We start from the raw sequence: 21,093 nt of genomic DNA, 5'->3' as shown, positions 1-21,093 counted from the left end.
TTTTTATTTCTCTCAGAGGCAATAAGAGGTGAGGGGGGGACTTCTGTCTCTCTCTCTCCCACCTCTCTCAACAAGGGTCATTAAATTCATCCCACTTTCATCATTCATTAAAAACATATTTATGCTGACTATGTGATGTAATGCAAGAACAGTAGAGGTGAATGGATGGATAATACAATAATAAAATGTCATATAATAACTGCACCTGTCAGCAGGCGCAGAGCAGCTGAACTAGAACAGCAGTCGTACATTTATTTACAAACCCCACGTGTACAGGGCAGGATGTGCAATGGTCCAGGGGAAAAGGGACAAAGTCCAACACTCGCTCCGCTCACTCGCTCCTCTCGTATTTGTTTTCAGCACACTCACTCTCACTCCACTCCACGCCACCAGGAAAACAGATCGGGGTCACGGACGAGTCCGAGAACCTGAGCACAAGAGAACTGCGGTGAGCACAAACAGAGAAATCACACGACAAACGGGGTTTATCGGGGATGTACTGACGAGAGTAAGTCCACCACCCAGCGAAGAAGCCTTCTGAGCCTCAGCTTAAATAGCCCAGGAGTCCAGGTCATCAGGTAGATTCACGGCAGGTGCATGGGCCAAGGGCGGAGCCCAGCAGAGCTCCGCCCAGGCAGACAGGTGAGAGACAGGAGAGAGAGACATATAACCATAGTTTGCTAATAGCAAATTCTTTTGTCAGGTTTAAAGTGAGATCCTGCTTTAAGGGCAGCTTCATCTGCTGGTAATGACAGATGTTTCTAGTATATCAGGCTTGGCCAACATTACAGGGACTTACTTGCAGAGACCCACAAGCTCCAAACTTGGTGCTTTATGATTGGTGCAGATGCTCTAAGCTACTATTAACCAATAAGAACCACGGGGTCAGGGGTCACTACAAGAACTTATCAGCCACCAACTTGTATATATAACTTTACTCACACTTGTAAAACTCTGTAAGTAGAATTCAATGGGGCAGAGTGACCTGAGCACAGGCCCACTCTGTGACACTCAGAGCTTTGTGGATATCATCTGCAGGTGCACGTACTGGGAGTACTGGACACAGTGCATGTACAGCCAGCTTGCAGCCACTTTGCCACCACTTTAGGACAATGTTTACAGTAGACTGAGCCACACTGACTTTGAGCAGTCATTGTGCTGCTGCATGGCTGATGGCACTGTCCCTGCAGCTGTCAGGGACAACAAGAACCACTCAACTACCTCAGCCAAGCCAAGACTGTGCTGATGTTGTGACCTGAGACCAAGACACTAACCCAGGATGGTGATATGATGGTGTGAGAGTGGGTGGATGAGCCCATCCACCTTAAATATGGATCATATAAATATCTGTAATGCAACACATGTTTTATGCAACATGAACATATTTCCCAGCTGTTTCATGTTGTGTGTCCAAGATTTCAGTTTACTGTAACTTTCATTTGTATTTCCTTCAGTCTGTTAATCTTGGAGCTGTGAGCAGCTTCTTATTACCAGGTGAGAATATGTAACAGTCTGTAGATGTGATGACACTATGGAGCGGATCTCCTGTCTAGTTCTGCACAGAAAGCTGATGTCACTGCAGCTGCTAATATGTGCTGCAGCCAAGCCTACATGAGAGGGCTGTGCTGTGGAACAGGGTGGTGCAGGTGGTGTTATCTACATTTGAACATTAGACAACAGTCACACGAAGACACTTGATGTTGTTAGCTAAAGACCTACAATAAGAGAAAGAGAGCAGCAGCACTAGTGCAGCAACAGCAGCTCATGTTATAAAAACACTGATCAATGATTTGACTGTAGCTGCTCCAACTGTCTGTGTCAGTGATGCTGTTGGAGATGAATGTTTCAGTAACACTGACTGAGACTGAAATGGTTTAACACTGGTTTCATGTTCAGAGAGATTTGACTGTTAAATGTCACATATTTCTGATATATGTATAACACATAATCATGCTGTTACACACATTCATATTTGACTGTTACTGTATCATATTCAGTCCTCGTCTCACACTCAGGTGTTCATCACAGTCACAGATGTGTCTGTAGTTGTTGTTGTCAGTGTGTGTGTGTGTGTGTGTGTGTGTGCGTGTGTGTGTGTGTGTGTGCGTGTGTGTGTGTGTGTGTCTTTTACTGCTACCTTTCATCACATAATTACCAACAAGAATAAACTGTTAATTAGCACCAAAGAACAGCTCACTTCCAGATGTTAGCTGCCAAAAGATTTTGTCAAATGTTTATTATCAACTTATTTTTTATTTTCCAACCTAAATATCAGCTGCTTTAAAGTAGCCTGGTTGTCTAGCAGTACTAGTTTCTGTCACTAGATGGCAGTGTAGGCTTTGGTGTGTGTTTGATCACTTTGTGTTTGTCTGTTTCTGGTGTGATCACAGCTGAGACGTGTTTGGTTCTGTGGGCCTTTCAGTTTCATCTAAAACCTCCTGAAAGTCTGAATAATCGTCTCCTTCGTTGAGATCAGACAAAAGCACTAACTAACAATAACGACTAGTAAGTGTCTCAGTTCTGAAGTAAAGTTTTGTTGAAGTGAACTGTGGTGGTGCCCAATGTCCCCTCTAAGTTGCGCACGTGCGCAATTGCGCATTGCTGGCACGGTCTCTGTGCATAGAAAATCTGCGTTGCACACAAAAAAAATTAACCTGAATTGAAATAAAAATTAAAACTTTAACAATTCTGTTTTGCAGTGTTAGTCAGTAAGTGACTGGCTGCTCCCGTATGGGATTAGAACGATGCTACCCTATCCCATAGTCCAGCCAATGATGCGATTCACATTCGTACATACGCAGCTAATCAACGTCGTTGACAGGCTATGACAACGTCCTTATGTGCCGACACCGGTGTTTTAGCTAGCAAAGCGGCGTCGCTGATGTGCAGTGAAGCCACGTTAATGACAACGTGTACAACCATTGGAGATGTGAGCAGGACAGACAGAACAACTGACGGAAAAGGTGTGGACTTTATACCAGTTTTTAAATTGTGTCGATAGGCCACGTAAAACCAGAGTTATGATAAAAATATCTGCAATGTTTGGTTTTCTTCCTGAATACTATCGTTGTTTATATTTACTGCAGGAAGAAACGGTAAAAACGGCGTTTTATAAGGAAAACCCTCGAAAGCACTCTCCACTAGGGCTGGGTATCGTCACTGATTTCTAAATTCGATTCGTTTCCGATTCACAAGGTCCCGAATCGATTCGATCCACTATTTGATTCAATTCGATTCGATTCAATTCAATTCGATTTGATTCAATTCAATTCAATTTGAAGTCAGAAATATTATAATTCAGATTAGTACATTTACATATTTTTGTATCAATAAAAAGGAAGCTGACACACGCAAGATTTTTTTTATCAAAGGTGTGAGCGTCACATCAGATGCCTTTGTGTCAAAGTAGCTGAAGATAAAACACAGAGAAACATGAAGGTGGTTTTCCTGGCCTGGGATTTTATAAAAATATTCTGCAGTACATCAAAAACGAAAGAAAACCATTAATCAACATATGAACGTTACCTCTGACGTTACAGCGGTTTTATTAGAGACACGGCTAAGAGTTTTGCATTTTGCATAATTTTAAAAAGTTTAAATTTGTTTAGTATTGAACGGCAGAAATTAGGTTTTCTTTTCGGAAGTATGTAAAACGAAAAAAAAAAAAACAGCGGCTGACAGCGCTGTAAACAACGGTAGACTTGTGCGTAACAAGCAAGCGAATAATGCAGAAAACAGATTTTTAGACGGGAAACTGTTCTTGAAGTACAGAGAGAGAGAGAGAGAGAGAGAGAGAGCTGTGCATCGAGGTGGAAGCAAAACAGTAAAAATCAGAGGGGATTCATGACGATGTTTATGTGAAGCGTAGTTTGGATCTTCTTTTGCTGCTGGTTCGGTCAATATTGTTTGCAGAGAGATCAAAGTAACAGCTTTAGAATCAGCGCAAAAGGGGCGTGAACACAAAGCACGGACCCGCCGACAGATCAGAATCAGCGAGCTGTCGGCTTTCAGCCCCGACCGTGTCCGTGCCGTCGGGTGAGAAAGGCGACATCTCACTGATTCTGATCTGCGGGTCACGCTGTGTGTTTACGTCTTTGTGCAGAATCTGTGTTCCTGCTCTCATTTACTGTCTTAGCTGTTTGGTGGTTGTTGAAATTTTGTGAAATTTCACCAGAGATACTGGCATTTCGGGCAAAATAAATTTATATTAAAAAATCGATTCAGGATTTTAATGAATCGATTTCACATTATCCAAGCCAGAATCGATTTAATCGATAAATAGATTCCAAAAACCATTGCGTGTCCGCTTGTTTATTTTCCACATAAACCTTTCACAATAAAGCTGAAGATCCTGTTCAGACTTTTCAAAATAAACTGAATCACGTGAAAGAGTCTGCAGAGTGTTTACGGATGAGAAGCAAAAAATAAACCTTAGACTCAAACGTTAGAACAGGCTTTTCCCCGCAGCACGCCGTGTAATAAATACTCACAAAGAAAACCGTTACAACCTATGTCTAAAAATGTATCGTTTCATGCATCACTTAAAACACTCGACTCCAGGTACGCGACACCCAGCTGGAAACACTTCACGCAAGTCGAGCTGCCCGAGATTCACAGAATTTACAGAAAATGTTACATTTTTGTGATTTATATCGTTATCGGATGATAGATGTCGTATGATATGAGATTTTGGTCATATCGCACAGCCCTAGTATTGATAGTAGTGTTGAATAATCTTACAGAGGAAAAAAATACATGTAAAATAATTACAGCATAAAGATGGTTTGTTTACCTGTTATTTAAAAGAGTTGGTAGTTTATTTTATTGCAACCTGTAATTTATTGCAGTTTACTTTTATTTGTTTAATTTTTTACAAAAGGTTTGAGGGTCAAATAAACTGCAATGGAGTCTGAAAACAAAATATGTTTGTGTGTGTGTGTGTGGTTGGAGGAGGTGTTTGTGCTGGGAGGGTGGGGGCAAAGATTTTATAGTAAAAACAAAGGGGGGCTAGCAAAAAAAGTTTGGGAACCACTGGCTTAAATCAACATTATTAACAAACTTACTCATTGACAAATAAATACATCAATAAATGACTCTTCTAAAAGCGATTAGTGAAATGCTTTGCCTGTAGTTGTTGCTCGATACATTTGTCCAGTTGCCCAACTTTACTGTGAAGACATCTGTGAGTTCTGCAGCAAAGTCCCTTAGATGTTAATGGGGCCTGGGGCTCGCTGGGTATTGATCCTGGCAGAGGATCTCCACGCACTGTCTGGGGATAGTGTCACCACCCGGTCGTGAATCACATTCTCATGCCTCCTAACTGTGCCACACCTTGGCTTGTGCATTATGAACGCTCGTTATCCAGTGCTGCTCAAACTTTTCACAATGAGTAGCAGCTCATCAAATATATGGCTCCTAAAGTACCAACCTTATTATACAGTAGCCCAGGCCTATTTAAAACCATGTACACTGTAAAATCTAATTAATTCCCAGAACTCAAAAAAGTTAAGGAAACTCGTTGCCTCAAAAAAATTGAGTAAAGCTAAAAATGACTAAATTAGGACAACTTATTTAGAGTATGTCTTGATGCATTCTCAATCATCCAGGAAAGTAAATCTCCAAAAGTTGAATCTGTTCATCTGGACGTAGCGTTTTGTGGGAGAAACGTTTCGTCACTCATCCAAGTGACTTCTTCAGACGGAAGAAGGCTTATTTAGAGTACTCTGTACAAGCTCATTTGTTCCCAGAACTCAAAAAAATTGGATCAAGTTTACGTAAGATGACCAAGTTAGAGCAACTTACTCATTTTGAGTACACTGTACAGCCGTGTTAGTTCCCAGAATTCGAAAAAATTATGGAAACTCGTGAGAAGAGATATTTTATTGTTATTTTATCATTGCATCAGAATCATATAATAAGCGTTGCATTAAAGCGTTTATTGAAGCTATTGACATTACATTAAAGTTTGGATTATGTTTCTTTCATTTACGAGTTCTTGTATAGTTCAGTGTAACTAGACTTCTATGGGACGTAAATGTATACAGATCTGTACAAAGGATGTAAACACTTGATTAAAAACGAGATCTCAGCTGTGTTGTTATGGACGTACTTCAACGTATTTGTTAAAAAAGAGAATAAAACAAAGTATTTTAGCTGTTTGGGGTTTTTTGTTTGCCAGCAAATAGTTTGATTCAATTCAGTTTTATTTCTATGGAGTCAAATAATAACAAGGGCCCAAGAATAGCCCTGAGTTTGTCCAGGTGACACTCCTCTGAAGAACAAATACAAACAGGAATAAGGGGATTAGTTTTCAAGTTTGGTTTCTTTCAAAATAAAAGCTGAAAGTACCTGTTAGGTTTATATAGTGGATTGTCATTTACGCTTAGAAATATCTAACCATATATGCTTAGAGGTGTATAATCAATTGTGTAGTGATAGGATGTGTGATCTTTAGCAGGCTGCAAAGGCTTGGGGTGCATTCCAGAGTCTTCTGTAATGCACACCCACGTCTTGGGAGCATGGGAGAGGCTGTGCCTTGTTTTATTGTTTTATGGTAGGATAAACGTAGCTATATCTGTTTTAGTCTTTAGTCTGTTTTGTTTATGTGAACTGCTGGACTTCCAGACCAGCAGGTTTAGGGAAGTCTTTATGGGGTGAGGGGTTTGACAGAATGCTTTTGCCATTATGTAATCTGTAACTTCCACACAGTATGCTGATCACTGTGATTTTCAATGATTAAACTGTAATAGAGACGAGCAAACATATTGGCAGATCTGAGAAGGAAAAACCTGTGTTATGAAAATGATTTTAATCTTTTATACATGATTGCATTTGAGCATATTAAAGAGCTGTGGCTCCTGGTCAAGTGAGGGTCAGAAACTCTTGGCAGGCGTTAATGATCAGCCAATACACGGTGAGGAGGACAGGAGCTCTGAAAGGAATTGCAACACACCTGCTTACATGACATATGCCTGGAGTTATTTTTATCTTTTATCACTTATATCCTTTAGAGCTAAGATTTAAGTTTTATCATTTATCATTTATAGCCGTTTGAGTAAGTTTTAAGTTTCATTTATGTTCATTTTAAGTAAGTTTCCTTCATGGTTTGAGTAGCATCATTTGAGTGTGACATTTAGTCTAGAAGTCACACATAGTTCAGCTGTGTATGAGCGCAGGCCTTATGTCTGGCTAGGACGAGAGGTGTGAGGTGAGCCGGGGTGCAGGAGAGGTCATGACACATACATAGCATACACAGCAGACACACACTCACACACACACACACACACATACACACCATAGTAGATTCACTTTAGTAGGTAAGAAGTTAAAATGTGTTTTTGCTGCGATTGCAAACTGTGCCGGCATATTGTCAGATGCTTACAGGAAGTGCACCTGATGTTCTGGGAGATAAGAATGCGTTCATGGTGCGACACTGGGATGGAGATGAGACGTGGTGTACTTTAAACTATGTTAAAAAAGTTAACGGAACATTTTGTGGTTTGGGTTGACATAAGCTGTACTTTGTCTGCTTTGCAAAAGAGGGGGCTTTGTTGTCTTACCCCTATAAAACCTTTGTCTAATTATTGTAAGGTAGTTCAATCGCTGACGTTGCTCAGTGTTGAACTCCGCGCGTGTAAAAAATAAATCTTCGCTTTGATCCTACCTTCTGGACCAGTGTCGTCATTTGATGTTGAGAACCTCCGTACTCTTTTCTCCAATTTTTGAACCCTAACATTTGGGGGCTCGTTCCGGTGGTTGGAAAGGGAGAAGACCAGTGGAGGGGCTGGACAGGGTCCGAGGTGGTCAGGCGGACAGACGGTAATCAGTGGTGGAAGTGAGGAGGCATTCACCGGCGAATTAAAAAAGGTAAGACACTACCTGTTGAACTGAATTTCCAAAAGGTGTCAAAATTGGATATGACAAATTAAAGTCTACTCACTGAAATTACTGGTGAATGTCTGTTTTGATTTTGGTGAAAATCTCATGAGAATTGAAATTGAAATAAGGATAATGAAAGTAATAAAGTACACTACTGAGAGAATTAAAAGCAGTTGGAGCTGCTAATTTAGTGTGGTAGGGAATTTGGTCATTTCGTGGGTTGGAGCCCTATTGGTTATGGACTCTATTTTGTGATGGTCATTTTGTCGGTTGGAGCCCCTATGTCCACAAGGATAGGTCTGCCTGATTCTTACTCCTGTTTGGGAGTGTAGAGGGTTAGTTCAAATTATTATAAATTTTTCTAGAACGACAGCGGCGTCTGTTAAGAAGCGCATAGCCCGGACGTTGCGATCCCTCCTCGATGTGGACGCGCATCGTTGACCCATCGGCGAATAGGGTTAGCTCGGTTTGGCTTGACCGTGGGGTACAGGGCATCCTGAGAAAAGCCAGTGGTTGAACCACTTGACCGTTTGAAACGGTATTTGCGCTTTTTTGGCCAGCAGAAGTTGGACTTCGGGCATGTAACTTTAACTTAAAACTTCGGGGAAGCTTGGGATGTGAAATGCCCAAAAATAGAGCTTCAGGCAGAGTTTGGGTTGGTTCACGCTTTTAAATTAATTTAGAGCTAGAAATTTGGACGGAACGGTTGGAGCTGGTCCGGTGAATTGGTCGTAAAAAAGTCAGAGACTTTATCGGTTGGAGCCGTTATGTGAAAGTTATCGAAATTTGTAGGACTTAAGAGGCCTAATGGTTTTACCTGTGCACTTGTAATTATAAGACGTCTGTATAAAATATAATAACAAATCCTGGGGTGAAGAGAGTTTCTGCATCAGCAGTGCAGTGCTTGACTTCTATTTTTAGATGGTGTGTTCATGTAAATGAGAAGCGGTGACGCGCATAGTGATTGTTGCTTTCGGTTTCGAGCTTTGTAACTATTGCCTGAAAATTTTGCTAAATGCCTGTAACTAAGAGGTTGGTTTTGCTTATTACGAGAGGATAAATAGAGTTTGAAGTAATTGTGGTGAATGTGTGATCAGTGACTGAGTTTACGGGTCACAGTTTAAGTGTGTGAGGGCGCGATGAGTCTGACTGAGTGAGAGAATGCTGCAGGTCTGCGAGTTATTTTTAGAGAACCTGTGTGTATGTAAATGAAGTGGCTGCTACTGTGAGTGCACAGAGGGGTTTTAACAGCTGTTTAATAAAAAACGTGGCTGTGACATTCCTAGAGTTTTGGGGATTCTATAGAAACTGTTACGTATTGCTGAATGCCTGTATTTAAGACGCTGGTTTTGTTTGTTACAATTTTGGGAGTAAAGCTTTAATTTTTGACAGGAGTGTATGACTGTTTTGCTGAGTTTTGAGATAGAATATATGAACTGTGATTTGATTTTTCTTAGATAAGAGGGATGTTTGTTTCTGGATCTTGTCGGATTGAATATTCACGTACAGGGAGTGTTATTCATATGACATGCATTTGTTGGACTGAAACGCTGGAGAACCAGTATGGTTTTACAGTGTCTGCAGAAATAAGACGGTCAGAACTATTTAGCTTTCTGTTTCGTAGTTTCCTGATATTCCGGTGCTTGGAAAAATACATTGAGAGACATGAAAGGGACCCACGTGAAGCTGCCAGTGCGTTTTCCTTGTTCTCCGAACGTGCCTTTAGTCCCTTTGACATAGAGTACCAGTGGACCGGGTAACGGACGGTGAAGTTGCGAGTATATGCAAATGAGCTGGCTGCTGTGAAACGCACAAAGGATTCCTGTTTTGGTTTAAAGTGTTTTTGAGGTCATAAGCATGATTTACACATATTGTTAACTGACTGTAAATATTACGTTGTTTTGTTTGTTATGGGGATATTCATGGGGCTTTGTTTTATTGCTGTATTTATTTACTGTGCATAATAACACATGGTGCATTTAGGGATAACTCACTGCGCCCTATGCTGTGGTTATAGGACTGATTATAAAAAATTGATGAACTTTTGAGATTAAATTGTGGAGATAAGATAAAGTACACAAAAATTTAATCGGACGATTTGAGTTTGTTAAGCACATGGCCATAGAATAATGTCGAGCTGTAGCATGCTGACATATCAGTAGAGAACTGTTAAAGACGAATGAGCTGTCTTGACGCACAGAAAATGGAGTGGTCGTCCTGTTAGTATCGAATGATGCTCCGGCTCGGTGGTCAAGTTCAGACATAAGCCTTAAGCAATCATGAGCCACTAATAAGCGTGACAGATTAACAGATATAAAATTACAGGATTGAGTTTTAAAAGATCACAGTGAAATGAGCACGCAATAAAGTGGACTTATTAGGAGTAAAGAATTATACAATAGAGGGGAGTTGGTGTTAATTTACCAGTAAAGTAAAAAAAAAAGAAAAAAGAAACGGGTTGGTTGAAATAACAAGGTTTATAATTGAAGAGTGTTAATCTGGACTTGAGGTTTACATAGGGGACAATCAGCTGGAAAATAACCGAAATGCTGTTGGAGGCGTTCTGTAAAGTGGATATTTTACTTGTGGAAGGTATCTTTGAAGTTAACTGTGTTTGCCATGGAGAAACTGAGGACGCCCCGTATGATTTGTCCATATGCGCAGAAGTTGAGTTAGATGATTTGGATGAGTATGTAAATAAATGTTTGCTATTGTTTACGGGATTAATGGAATTGGCGGACAATGAAGATGACCCGGGGTGGGTGCCATCTAACGCGGCGGCGTTTCTTTTCTCCCTGGTAGAAGCGGCGGAGACGGGTTCCGATTTTGACATGCTTGCATGAGGGTGTTAAGGTGGAACCCGGGTCAGAACAAATGAAGTGTGTTGTGATGAACGGGTGGCCAAGTCACGGATGGTATATGTCAAGTTGGGTTGAACTCTGTGTGTCACCAAGCAGGAGAAGACGAGGAAGCTGTCAGAGTGGTGAGACGGGTTGTGGAAACCGAAAGGGAAGTACAACAGAGTAACCCAGGAGGAGGAGTCAGAAACGTCACTGGAGGAGGTAAGTGAGTGTGTGACAGAATGGGTGACAGGGCGACCTCTGGTGAAATAAAAGGGTATAAGCCCTTGAAGGCTCAGCTTGAACAGCTGAAGAAAGCTATTCGACTGGCTAATACTGGGGCAGTAAAAGCGGCCGAAAAAGAATGTCAGGTTATGGAGCTTGAGGTAAGTAAGCTCATCACATCTCAACAAAAGAAATTGAGTGATGAAATAGCTCTGAGCTTGGTGTTCCAAACTGAAGGAGAAAGATGTGAAGGACAACTGAAGCAACTGGAAGAGGAGTCTGCGGGTCATTCAGTGAATAGAAAGACCAAAGCAGCAATGAAAGATCTCAGAGAAGTGCATGACAAGTGCGCTAAGTGGCTGTTCTTGTGGAATGCCGCAAAATCTTGGATGAAGGAGGATGACATGGCCAGAGCAGGGGACATGGTGAGTATAATGGCCTCAGTAAAACAACTGAAAGAGGAAAATAAGAAGTTGGAGGATCAAATGAGGAACTTGACCACAAAAACAGAGGAAACTGCTAGACTCTCCACACCCAAAATATACCCATGGGCTACTTTAATGCCAAGTGCCCCACCCCCACCCTATGTCATGCCGGTGATGACCTTGGATGGAGGACAGGTTCGTGGGCCCGAAGGACAAAGAGGAACAGTCCTGGGGGGAGTGGTGAATGTTGACTACACTAGTGGACACATAGGGAGTCAGGAGGAAGAAGCAAGAGCAGGGGGGCGTCAGCCCTTTAGTGAAGGTGGGAGACTGGAGGCCTCAGCTGCAGATGAAGGCCCAACCTCGCCACAAAGAGGGCTCATGGGTGATGAGCTGACGCCGTCCGAGGAACACCTGCTAGAACAGCCAAGGCAGGATAGAGAGGCAGGGGGGACGCACACCCGAGAGGAGGTGCGACCCATGACGGAGCTGGGAGCCCGGCCCAAGCACAAGGGATCGCCAGGTCCGCAGAAGGAAGGACAGGTCCAGATGAGGAGATCGGGTGGAGCAGAAAAAACGCCCGACCGGGAACGCTGGGAAGGAGAAGTGCATGGTCCTATGTATGAGGAGCCTGAGGCATTGTTGAAAGTGTTCAGAGCATTGGAAATGGTGAAGCGGAAAATACTTAAGGACGGGTCAAATGACAAAATAGAGGACGAGGCCTCGTGGACAGATGAAGAGGAAGTAGCCGAAGAAGGAGAAGTTGAGTCAGACCCAGGGCCAAGCATAACACTGAGAAACCGCGAAGTGAAAAGGGATGAAGGTGGAAAACAGAAGCAGGTCACTGCAGGTCGGAGAAGATCAATGTTTGGGCAGTTAAAGGGAAAGACACAGGTGGTGAAAAATAGAAAAGTGATTTTTGACAGAGGAGTACAGGACGGACAACTGAACCTGCCTCTGATGTCTGGTCCATGTGGTGAACCAGTGTATAGAGCATATAAAATCAGAGATTTGGAAGCATTGGTTAAACAACTTCCGCCCATTACAGAAGGAGGGGCTAGTTGGCTGAGGAAACTGACCACACTGACCGAAGGGGAGGAGCTTGCTATTGGAGATTTCCACGCCGTGGCTGGACGGTGCCTCCTTGGGGGGGGATTAGCTGATGTAGAGGAGCTAGCACGTACCACTACGTATGCTAATGACCTACCTCTTTGTGAGGTCCAAAGTGCCCTGTCTAATGCCGTTCGCGAAAAGTATCCAACACGCAACACTGGGACGATACCTAAAATAATTTGGGACCCTAAAGACACACCAGGGGAGTTTTTAGCCAAGGCTAAGGAGCAGTGGCTAACCGAAACAGGCATACATCCGGGTAAAGAGGGCGAAAGTAGGGCGTGGTTTCGTTCGGCCGTGCTAGCGGGGCTGCCAAAGCAGGTTACAGCAGACTTAGAGAAGAATCCAGACTTTGCAGTAGCAGACTCTGCGCAGTGGGAGAGGCACGTGGTGCATCGGGTCCAGCAGGAACAGGATCTGGTGAATAAACAAAAGAAGGAGCTTGAGGAAGCACAGGCTCTGCTTGTCAAGTTACAGTTGGGGGAGGCTCGCGACAAACTTAACAATAAGAAAAAGGAACTGAAAGAACCAAGCAAAACAGTAATGGTGGCAAGGCCCGGGGCTGACCCGGTGCCTGACTGGCCGGATTTGGATCCGAATCTCTATCCTGATGACCGCTGGCCCGCCAATGCACCAGGGCAACGTAGACCCACTGGGAATTGGGGGACCGGTGGACCGCAAAGGGGGCGTGGTGGATCCGGCAGGAGCGGACTAAGAGCTCGGAATTCGGGGTTTCCACGTAACAACGACAGTTGGAATGGCTGCTTCATATGTGGAGCGGAGGGGCACTGGGCTAAAAGGTGCCCTGAGACGGCCAATAACTATGCGAGGCGGGGCTACCCAACCCAGGCACGTGGAAACATCAGAGGCGGTGCTGCGTACAGGGGAGCGCACCAAGCACCGAATCCCAGTGCAGCGCCTGTCGCCCAGTATCCAGTTGCTGACTGGAGCTGGGACGGGGAGCAATATTGACGCCGCCCGGAGAGACCAAGCAGTGTGGGTGCGGCAGAACCCATGCTGCTGATGACAGTGGAGGGTACAGAACTACCCTTCCTGGTGGACACTGGAGCAACCTATTCTACATTGAGAGACACACCTGACTGTGCAACACTCTCCAGTAGCACAGTTAATGTTGTGGGTTTTTCCGGGATACCGATGACTCTGCCGCTGACTGATCCAGCCTTGACGCAGCTGGGAAAACAGACTTTGAAACACCAATATGTGGTGTCACCACAGGTGCCTGTAAATCTCATGGGCAGGGATCTGCTTGTGAAACTGGGAGCAACTATTATGTGTTCGGCGGATGGCCTGACGGTCACTCTGCCAGGAGGAAAGGAATTCCCGTGCCTGGGATCGCCTTCAAAGACTCAATATCTGGTCAGAGACTCTGAGCAGTCCACAGCAGACATATACTGGGGAAGGCTGGTGGAGGAAGGCATTCTGAGAACATACCAGCAATGGAGACCCTGGATAATGAGCTTGGCCGTCTACTCTGAGCCTAGAGATCCTTACCACGTCACCCTTTTTTATGATAAGGAAGAAGACGACACCTATAGGGAGCAATTTGAGAGTGATCTAGAGGGGGAAACTTGGAATGTAAAAACACACAATATTTACGTTGGACCAGAAGGTGTCGCCGCGGCTGTCAAATTAACGGATGAACAATTGCCCTGGTACAATGTGGGAGAGGATTCAGCCCCTCACATTACTTTGGCGGTCCATGTTGGTCATGAGGCACGAGAACTAGGGCCAATGGTCAAGCGGGCGCTGGACATCTCTTGGTGGCAAGGTACGCAAATTCCAAATGTTTGGTATGCTCCTAAATGTAAAATCTATCGTATACTTTGTTGGTCTAACGATGCTGTGATTTTAGAACATAAAGAAATTTCCAGAACACATGGCAGGGAGAAAACAGACCATCCAGACGCGGTGGCTGAACTCCCAAAACTGCCTGACACATTGTGGTCCAGAGGGCCAACGGATGTGGGGTTAGCTTCCTGTTCGCCGGTTCTTTTCAAGCTGAAATCGGATGCACCCATCAATAAACCACAGTACAGGCACAAACCGGAGGCTGACGCAGGTATTGCAGAAACCATTGAGGGGCTGTTGCAGGTAGGGGTGTTAGAACCATCACACTCATACTGGAACACACCTATTTTACCAGTTGAGAAGCAGGGCACGGGGAAATACAGAATGGCACATGACTTGAGAGCTATTAATGCCATACTACGAACTGAAACTGTTCCTGTGCCTAATCCATACACAGCTCTCACGGCAATTACATGGGACCAGAAATGGTTCACGTGCATTGATTTGGCTAACGCATTCTTTTGTCTTCCACTGCACGAGTCACTCAGAGACATTTTTTCATTCACATACAGAGGCAGACAGTTCAGATACACACGATTGCCACAGGGCTTTGCACTGTCACCAGGCATTTTTAATCAGGTGCTGAAAGAAGCACTGTCACCATGTCAACTGCCTGAGGGCTGCACACTAATCCAGTATGTTGATGACCTCCTAGTTGCAGCTCCTTCCGTGGCGGCGTGTACGGCAGCCTCGCTCGCAGTGTTGAACCGACTGGCAGAGTGCGGCTTCAAGGTCAGTAAGGAAAAACTGCAGCTGGTCCGACCGGAGGTAACTTTTCTGGGCCGGGTGATTGCACACAGATCCGTGGGGTTAATGAACACACACAGAGACCAAATTCTTACACATCCCAAACCGCGAACTGTGAAAGAATTGCTTTCTTTTTTAGGTTTGACAGGTTACAGCAGACAGTTCATTCCGAACTACACAGGTAAAACCGCCCCTTTAAGGGACCTGATTAAGAAAGTCGGCGCTCGAAACCTGAAGGCTGAGTTGTCTTGGACGCCGGCCACAGAGTCCGCGTTCATTTCGTTGAAGCAGGATTTGTCAAGAGCCACTGACTTGGCCACACCAAATTACGATGAACCGTTCTACCTAGATGTTTCTGAAACAAATGACATTGTAAATGGTGTATTGTTTCAGAAAAAAGGGGGGAGTAGAGATGTGCTCATGTATGTCAGCATAAAACTGGGCCCAATAGAAGCAAGACACCCAACATGCACACGACACGCAGGAGGGGTCGCAAAAATCATCCAGAAAACAGCACACATAGTAAGGGAACACCCACTGAAAGTGCTCACCACACACAGTGTAGTGGCTTATGTGAATTCACAGGCGTTCACAATGACCCCACTGAAACAACAGAGGTTGAGCAAAACTCTAGATGCACCCAATCTGACATTCACACATGAAGGGATTAACATGGCAGATTTAATGGGGTCAGGGGAACCACATGACTGTGAAAAGAGCCCAGGTTGAAGAGAAAGTGAGAGAGGATCTAAAAGCGGAACCCATAGCAGGAGCAGAGGAGTGGTTCACAGATGGATGCTGCCACAGAGATGAAGAAGGACTTAAAGCAGGGTATGCTGTAGTTCGCAGAGTAGGACAGGAGTACCAGGTAATAGAGGCAGGAAGGATTGAGGGACAGCAGTCAGCCCAGAGAGCTGAAGTGATAGCCCTGATCCGAGCTCTGCGGTTGGCCAAGAACCTGAAAGTGAACATTTACACGGACTCAGCATATGCGTTTGGAGCCGCACATGTGGAACTGGCTCAGTGGAAGAGAGCTGGATACAGAACCGCGACCAACGCACCTATCTGCCACAAAAAGGAGATGGAGGAACTGGAGAAGGCCCTAGAGGAGCCAGATGAGGTAAGTATTGTAAAATGCAAAGGACATTCACAGGGAGACAACCCGGTGGCAAGAGGAAACCGGACAGCTGATGAAGCTGCAAAAAAGGCCGCAGGCTACAAAGGACAGAGACAAATGGTGCAGGTAACGGCAGAAGAGGAGGTGAGTACCAACACTTTGGAGGAGGTCAGACAGGCTCAGAAGGAAGCAGCCCCAGAGGAAAAGGGGGTGTGGCAGGCTAAAGGAGCCTGGCAGGAGGAAGGTCTGTGGAGGAGCCCGGACGGGCGTCCAGTCCTAACGACCAAAATGGCAAAGCAAAAGGTAAGTGAAGCTCACGGACTGGGCCACGTGGGTATAAAACAAATGGAGAAAAACTTGTGTCGGTGGTGGCACCCGGAGTTAAGGAACATGGTACAGGAAAAGGCCAGAACATGTTTAATCTGTGGAGCACACAATCCCAAACCAGCAGTGAAACCAGAGCCGGGTAAGTTTTTGATGCCTGAGAGACCGGGAGAAGAGATTGTTATTGATTTCACTGACATGATTGAGACAGGCCCAGGTGGTGTGAGGTATTTGTTGGTGTGTGTTGATGCCTTGACCGGCTGGCCAGAGGCTTGGCCAACCCGGAAGGAAGACGCGAAAAGTGTAATAAAGTGTTTGATCAATCATTACATTCCGCGACACGGGTTTCCTCAAAGGATTAGATCAGATAATGGCACACACTTTAAAAACCAGGATCTGCAAGAAGTAGAGAGAATGTTGGGAGTGCAGCATAAATTTGGGACAGTGTATCATCCCCAGTCTCAAGGAAAAGTAGAAAGAATGAATCTGAACTTAAAAAATAAGATAGCTAAAATATGCGCACAAACAGGGTTAAATTGGGTAGCTGCACTCCCCATTGCTTTGATGACCATACGATGTTCTGTGAATCAGTCAACAGGGTTTACCCCGTACGAGCTGCTGACCGGGAGACAGTTTCCAGCCCCTTGGACAGTGGTCTCGGCGGAGCAGCCCCAGAAAAGGAACAGGTCTCATGCTGAATATTTTAACGAGTTGAAAGCCCTTGTGTCCAGTTTCACAAAACAGGTGACGTGTGAGAACCCCAGAGAGAAAGGAGAGGTCCCTGACGCCAAGGCGGTGTGGCTAAAGGTCATCAAACGCAAGTGGAAGGAACCCCGGTGGACCGGTCCATACGAGGTGACAGCCCGGACGGCTACAGCGTCCGAGGGTGAGAACAAAGCGTGAGATCTCGGTCATAAAGGATGGGTGTCTCAGCAGATATAAGGGGCTAGAGTTGGACTACGTTAAAGGGTCCACAAGTGCGTATACGTTTGACTTATGTGAAGTGACAGATTGCAAAGGGGTAAATAGCAGCTGGAGGGGATATGATGTGTGGATTTGTAGTCACCCTGACATATGCACGCGGGGGGGGAGCCCTCACTCCAGCCGGGGAAGTCACGCTGTGCTGGGGTCTTATACTGCAGGGCAGTGGTGCATTCCTGGTTGGGGGAATGTGGTAGGATGGACCGGAGTGGGGTGGCAGCCGCAAGTGCCTGAGGGGTTAAAAGGGATAGCAATTCAGAGGGATTTTTCCACTTCCCAGAACCCCATCACCCTTTCCCTGGGTCCCTGGAATGCTCTCCCTAGGTCAGATAGTCCGGGAGGTGTGTTCTACCTGGTAATCGGGGTAGATAGGTTAGGAACAGATCCAACAGGGGTAATTAGAATAAACCTTGTCGACCCAAAACCCAAGCCAGTAGGAAACGAGTCGTCTACCGCAGTACCAGAGGAACGGGAACCAAAAGCCAGGCGAGTCCTGATGGTAGATTATACGAGGTTAAAACCGAAGGATTTGATAGAACGCGCCACCGGGTTCAGTGACAGCAACCTGTGGCTGGACTGGATGGCACAAAATGCCAAGGAACAGCAAGTGTCAAATTGTGTGGCTTGTGCGTCAGCTAGACCACGTTTGTTCACAGAACCTGCACCACTACATCCAGAGGATCAGTGGGGCTATGACTGTATGCTGCAACTGACTAGAGGAACGGTGAGCACTGGAAACTGCACGATTTTGTCCAGTTTATTTCCCCCAACCGATAAACAGACGAAGGCAGGACCATTTGTGCCGAAAAAAGATAATTATACGTGTTTCAAGTTCTCCACAAATCACATGAAATATAAGGTGGGAGAAATTGACCCAAGTTGGTGTTCAGTTACCAAAACGGGGAGGACCACAAACAATGTAAGTGATGCAAACACCTTAATTGGGACCTGGGCTAGAAGTGGGCTTTATTATTACTGCGGACACAAAACTCTTTTGGCTCGTGTTCCTCTGGGAAGTGTGGGGACGTGCGCAATGGTAAGGCTAGGGGCGCCACTTATGCTAATTGGAAACCGGGTAAAGGCAATCCCACAGCACGACACACGCACACTGACAGCTAGGCGCAAGAGACACGTTTTGGTAAAGAGAGGGGCTGAGGGAACACATGCTTATGATCCTAGGATGGACTCGCCGACCTGGATAGACTCAATAGGAGTGCCCAGGGGAGTTCCCAATGAATACAAGCTTGTGGATCAAATAGCAGCAGGGTTTGAAAATATTCCAATAATCGCTGCTCTCTTTCCAGTGACCCCCAAACAAGAATGTGGATAGAATTAATTATGTTCACTATAATCTGCTGAGACTCTCTAACCTTACCCGAGATGGGATGGAAGGGCTAGTGGAGCAAGTGGGTCCGACCTCGTTGATGGGGGTGCAGAATAGACTGGCTCTAGACATGGTGTTAGCAGAACGAGGGGGTGTATGTGCTATGTTCGGTGATCAGTGCTGTACCTTTATTCCAAATAACACGGCTCCAGATGGGTCAGTGACCTGAGCTTTAGAAGGGCTGAAAACGCTCTCTAAGACCATGCACGAACACTCTGGAATTGATAATCCGCTGGAGGGCTGGATGACCTCGGTTTTCGGACAGTGGAAAGGGTTTGTACTTTCAATTATGCTTTCATTAGCTGTGCTGGTGGGTATTTTGGTGACCTGTGGCTGTTGTCTCATTCCTTGTGCTCGAGCTCTGTTAGAAAAGGTGATCACGAAGGCAGTGGATTCGGGAGCAGAAGCCCACGTGCCCATGATGCCCTTGAGGGACATGGGAGTCGCTGTGTGGGACGAGGAGTGATGCACCTGAAATTATGGTGACCTCTGGTCAGCCAGAGGTCAAAAGGGGGGAATGAGGGGTTTGACAGAATGCTTTTGCCATTATGTAATCTGTAACTTCCACACAGTATGCTGATCACTGTGATTTTCAATGATTAAACTGTAATAGAGACGAGCAAACATATTGGCAGATCTGAGAAGGAAAAACCTGTGTTATGAAAATGATTTTAATCTTTTATACATGATTGCATTTGAGCATATTAAAGAGCTGTGGCTCCTGGTCAAGTGAGGGTCAGAAACTCTTGGCAGGCGTTAATGATCAGCCAATACACGGTGAGGAGGACAGGAGCTCTGAAAGGAATTGCAACACACCTGCTTACATGACATATGCCTGGAGTTATTTTTATCTTTTATCACTTATATCCTTTAGAGCTAAGATTTAAGTTTTATCATTTATCATTTATAGCCGTTTGAGTAAGTTTTAAGTTTCATTTATGTTCATTTTAAGTAAGTTTCCTTCATGGTTTGAGTAGCATCATTTGAGTGTGACATTTAGTCTAGAAGTCACACATAGTTCAGCTGTGTATGAGCGCAGGCCTTATGTCTGGCTAGGACGAGAGGTGTGAGGTGAGCCGGGGTGCAGGAGAGGTCATGACACATACATAGCATACACAGCAGACACACACTCACACACACACACACACACATACACACCATAGTAGATTCACTTTAGTAGGTAAGAAGTTAAGATGTGTTTTTGCTGCGATTGCAAACTGTGCCGGCATATTGTCAGATGCTTACAGGAAGTGCACCTGATGTTCTGGGAGATAAGAATGCGTTCATGGTGCGACACCGGGATGGAGATGAGACGTGGTGTACTTTAAACTATGTTAAAAAAGTTAACGGAACATTTTGTGGTTTGGGTTGACGTAAGCTGTACTTTGTCTGCTTTGCAAAAGAGGGGGCTTTGTTGTCTTACCCCTATAAAACCTTTGTCTAATTATTGTAAGGTAGTTCAATCGCTGACGTTGCTCAGTGTTGAACTCCGCGCGTGTAAAAAATAAATCTTCGCTTTGATCCTACCTTCTGGACCAGTGTCGTCATTTGATGTTGAGAACCTCCGTACTCTTTTCTCCAATTTTTGAACCCTAACAGGGGTCACACTCTGACCCCCCACACACACACAAACAAACACACAAACAAACACACACACACACACACACACACAGTATTCTTTGTTCACATGTATACCTATGTAAGATGTCATATGTTAATGAACCTATGTATATTCATGTAACCACAATAAAAGAGCAGTGTTACGGGGGAGCGGACGAGAGCAACTGGGGTCAAGCGAAGGAACGGCGCCTGTTCAGTTCTCTCCCGTGCACGTGAAACATGAAGAACTTTGCCTACTTCGTGTCTTGCTTGCTGAGTAATTAAATTGTCTTCAACGTTCCAGCGAATAGGTTTAAGCTACAAACCTATCAGTACCATGTTTTGGAAGCATGATAATATCTTCAGCCAGGATGCCGTCTCCAAGGAGAACTGCACCTCAGCGCTGAGGTCCACATCACGCCCTGTGAAACCACAGATATAAATCTGCTGCAGTGAGAATAACTTTACCCAACACAAGTGTAGAAATTTGACTTTACCTACAACCTGTTAACAACAAAGCTTTCATTGCCTCTGTTGTTGATGCTGTAAGTCATGTAGTACTAATCATACTTCACATCAGCCATGCACAGA

The 21,093-nt window shown here is 44.8% G+C and overlaps 1 long non-coding RNA gene across 1 annotated transcript; it reads left to right on the top strand.

The window, feature by feature from the left end:
* Nucleotides 1-401: 401 nt before the first annotated feature.
* On the top strand, nt 402-1,269 carry LOC112845093 (uncharacterized). Its single transcript, XR_003217903.1, has 2 exons — nt 402-448; nt 1,039-1,269. It is a non-coding gene; the product is annotated as an uncharacterized LOC112845093 (long non-coding RNA).
* The last annotated feature ends 19,824 nt before the right edge of the window (nt 1,270-21,093 follow it).

The sequence above is a fragment of the Oreochromis niloticus genome, unplaced genomic scaffold (genome assembly GCF_001858045.2).
Source record: "Oreochromis niloticus isolate F11D_XX unplaced genomic scaffold, O_niloticus_UMD_NMBU tig00003056_pilon, whole genome shotgun sequence".
Lineage (NCBI taxonomy): Eukaryota > Metazoa > Chordata > Actinopteri > Cichliformes > Cichlidae > Oreochromis > Oreochromis niloticus.
The sequence above is the reverse complement of the archived record's forward strand: the minus strand, read 5'-3'. Positions and strand labels throughout refer to the sequence as shown.